The 3,573-nt window shown below is 55.6% G+C and overlaps 1 long non-coding RNA gene across 2 annotated transcripts; it reads right to left on the reverse strand.

The window, feature by feature from the left end:
* Positions 1-893: 893 nt before the first annotated feature.
* On the reverse strand, positions 894-3,373 carry LOC120600119 (uncharacterized). 2 transcript variants are annotated; one of them, XR_005652108.1, is made up of 3 exons: positions 2,804-3,373; positions 2,513-2,671; positions 894-1,379 (listed from the first exon to the last, which is right to left on the reverse strand). It is a non-coding gene; the product is annotated as an uncharacterized LOC120600119 (long non-coding RNA). The 2 variants fall into 2 exon arrangements; XR_005652109.1 differs by having other exon boundaries at positions 894-1,674.
* Between the last annotated feature and the right edge of the window lie 200 nt (positions 3,374-3,573).

Here is a 3,573-nt window from a genome sequence, read left to right on the forward strand (position 1 = left end):
AGGAACCTGTGGTTACGGAGGACCAGGTGACACTATTTTCCTGACACGACTCTATATTATGCTCCCTATAAAAAGTAGCAGCTACAAAATGCCACCCTACTTACCAATACACATCGTTTTTGATCGTAAACACACGTGCTTAGTACTGCCCGACTAACACGTTTTAAAATCTTTAAGTGTTTCCTTTCTGCACAATAAAAGTGACTTTAAATCGTGCCCATCCCATCCCCGAAGAATTTGCTACGTGAGAAGGAAAAAAAAAAATCATCCCAACGTATTTTTAACTGATCACTTGCTTGTGCCTGTTTGGTGAGATTTATTCTCTCATTAATCACTGCCCTCCCTTCATTCGCGTTAAATATAAAATTGATTAGGAAAGATCCCCATCATGGTTAAAAAAAAATAATTAGCCGCTACATCATGTAGCCCACGGTACGACAGGAAGGAGTGATTAAATTAGGAATATTAAAACCCCATTAATCTGCACTCAGTTTAAGCCTTGCTTGTTCATCTCATGGTGGCGTTTATTATTTCTGACACTGAAAGATATTTGAATTGCCAGCTGCAACAAGGTCACTCGCTGAAAGATGTCGGGTCAGCCATTAGTCAAAGGCAGCAGAGGCAACTAGAGTGAGGGTGGCTCGCGTGTCAAGGGGGCCCTTCCTCACAGATGTGTCACAATGTCTCAGATGTCATTTGGAAAATTGGGCGGCACCCCACCTCCAGGCTGGCCTGGGATACAGGTGCACCCAGGGCTTCGGTGCATGCCCACTCTCCATCACTCTCTGCAGGTCACCTGTGACTTTGGGGACCTCCGAGGTGTGCTCTGGGATGCCCCCCTCCAGTCAGTGGGGGCTCAGGAGCCGTGCTAGAATGGCCAACATCGCCCATGTTTGTCCACGCCCATCCCGTGCTGAGCGACCTCTGTCTTTAATCCCATTCAGTCCATCAGTGGCCCTGCGAAGTGGCCAGCTCTGTCACCATTAATCAGGTGAGGGAGGCTAAGGCCTCAATTCAGAGACCCACTAAAGTCACACGGGTAGCAAGTGGCAGAGCTGGCATTCACTCCGCTGTCCATTGGGCTCCAAAGGGGACACTCCGAACCATTCTCTAGATGCCTCTGCGGCCTCACAGAGACGAGTCCACGGGGCCCCCTTGTCGGACGCCGCAGTGCAAAGGCACGCAGGTGTGCTCTGGGGAAGCGTCCCCACCTTCCGCGGTTTGACAGTTAGGTCAACAGCAATCACGAAGCGCCTCCACGGCAGAGCGGCAGAGCGGCTTCTCCCGGGAGCCTGGCCAAGGCCCTGCAGTGCTGTCACCTGGAGTGCTGGGGACGCATCGCCACCACGGGGGGAAGCTCGTCTCACTTCCTCAGCTTTCTGTAGAGGAAAACGTGAGCTGATCCTCTGCCGACCATGTCGGAATTTATATTTTCCCTCTCTTTGATAGCACTTGCTGCCCTGTCAGAGAACCCAGATGACCCCAAACCCATTCGTTCCTCTGGCCGCAGAGGGAGGAACAGAGACGGTCACACTCCCGTCAGCAGTCTCATTTGTGCTGCCCACGCTCGTGTCCTCTCTCCTGGGCCTGCACTGTCCTGGGGTCTATGCTTGGGGTGCTCCTGAGGGACTGGACTAGACCAGGAAGATGTCTCTGCAGAACAGCTGGAAGTGGCTACATCAGAAGGGCAAAGGAGAGGGTGCTGGGGAGGGGTGCCAGGCTCCCCAGGGTGAGGTGGGGTCCATGTAGAGACTGAACAGGGCATGGGAGAGCATTCGCTAAGGCACTCAAAAGATACTTCCTGGATGGATGGATGGGTGGATGAATGGATGGATGATGGATGGAGCAAGCAAGCCAGGGAACAGGAGCTGGGAGATAAAACTAGTTCAGAGAAGAAAGTGAGAGATATGCAAGGCCCGGGGCTCAGCACGAGGAAATGCCGGGTCAGGTTGGGGGGTGTGGCCTCTCTCATCAAGTCACGGCCACAAGGCTATAAGAGGCAGGCCAATCAGCCTTCGTCCGACCTTCACACAACTCTGTGGTGAGAGCTGTGCGGCACCGGCCCCCTGCCCCACCCCCACGAGCACCCGTCACTTCCTAGGACTCCCTCTTCAGGGCCAGCTTGGTCTCTGCTCACAGGTGAACAGACTCGCTGCTCCTCTGCACAGGTACAGGCCTGGCACCTGCTCCCCAGCAGCATGCCCCCCTCTCCACTGGCCGGGTGCCTAGAGCATCGCCACTCAATCAAGGTGTGGCTTTGAATCCGAGTGGGGCAGAAGACCCCTTGGGGTACATCCCATTTCACTGATGAGGACAGGAAACCCGTAGGTCACCGACTGCCCGTGCGCACAGCCAGCTGGTAGCCGGTCGCTCCGAGAAACACATGCGGTTGGTTGACTTAGGAGCCACGGGAGTCAGACTCCACAGGAAGGGTTTTCTCCAGAAGGGGCGCCTAGAATGTCCCTGGTCGGTTCCCATTAGGCAGTGTTCTCTGTCCTGTTTTGATGCTTACCAGATGTGTCGCCCAAGACAAGCCCCGAGGAAGATGAACCTGGATTTGGTGCCTCTGCTTGTCGCCGACAGCCACAGTCACGTGCTGACCACAGCACCAAAGACCGTCCAGGACTCATGAGCCAAGCGGGCTGCCAGCCAGGTCGTGAGTTGTTCCCTGCTAAATGGCATGAAAAGAGGTGCCCCCTCCAAGTTCTCCGCCTGGGGCAGCTGTGGGCTGTCCTCCCCCTCCTGGCCATGGCCCCACGTCCAGCTACACTCAGCTGAATTACTGGAAAAGGAAGAGGCTAACCTGTGACAGCAGTCTTTGGTCCTTGTTAACTGCTGAAGCCGGCTATTTATAGAGGTGGTTTGGAACAGCCCGGGGCCCTCCCCACAGGTCTCCACCGCGAGTCTGCACAGAGTGAGCGTGTGACAGATTGGACAAAAAGTTCCTTTGGCAAGGCAGCTCTGAAGTGGCTGTCAGAGCCTCGAAACGCCACTGGCCCGCCGTTTCTAAGGGCGCAGGGCAAGTTTGTGTTAGCGCCCCTCCCCAGGACAAGGCGCAGAGCGGGGCCAGACCTCAGACGTCTCGGAAAGCTGGCATTGTCCAGGACGGGGGACCTCAGAAAGGTGAGTTTAGGGTCCATCATCTCTAGCACAGGAGCGAGGGGGAGAATTTTACGTGATCTGGGGACACTCAGTTTGACAGGTCTGTTAACGACATAAAATATCCTAGAGAAGAAGTATTTCATCAGTGACTTCTGGAGAAAGGACATTACAAGAGTCCGAGAAACATCCCAAAGGCCCTAGACAATCACGACCCCAAGGGCCAACGAGGAGGAGGGGTGGCCCGGGGCGGGGGCGGGGGTGGGCTCAGCTGCCCTCCGGTCCCCGCCCCTGCCTCCCCTGGGCACACAAGGCAGGCCTTGTTCCCTGCCCTGGGACAGCCCCACGGGGCCTTCACATTGCGGAAATCATGAGGCAGCCAGAGGAAAGGGCACAGAGGCCAGGGAGAGCCTCGGAACGTCGCCCGCCCTCCCGAGCGGGCCTGAGGTCCCTGTGTTTAGCCAGAACCAGAAG

The sequence above is a fragment of the Pteropus medius genome, unplaced genomic scaffold (assembly GCF_902729225.1).
Source record: "Pteropus medius unplaced genomic scaffold, Ma_sr-lr_union100, whole genome shotgun sequence".
NCBI classification, from domain to species: domain Eukaryota; kingdom Metazoa; phylum Chordata; class Mammalia; order Chiroptera; family Pteropodidae; genus Pteropus; species Pteropus medius.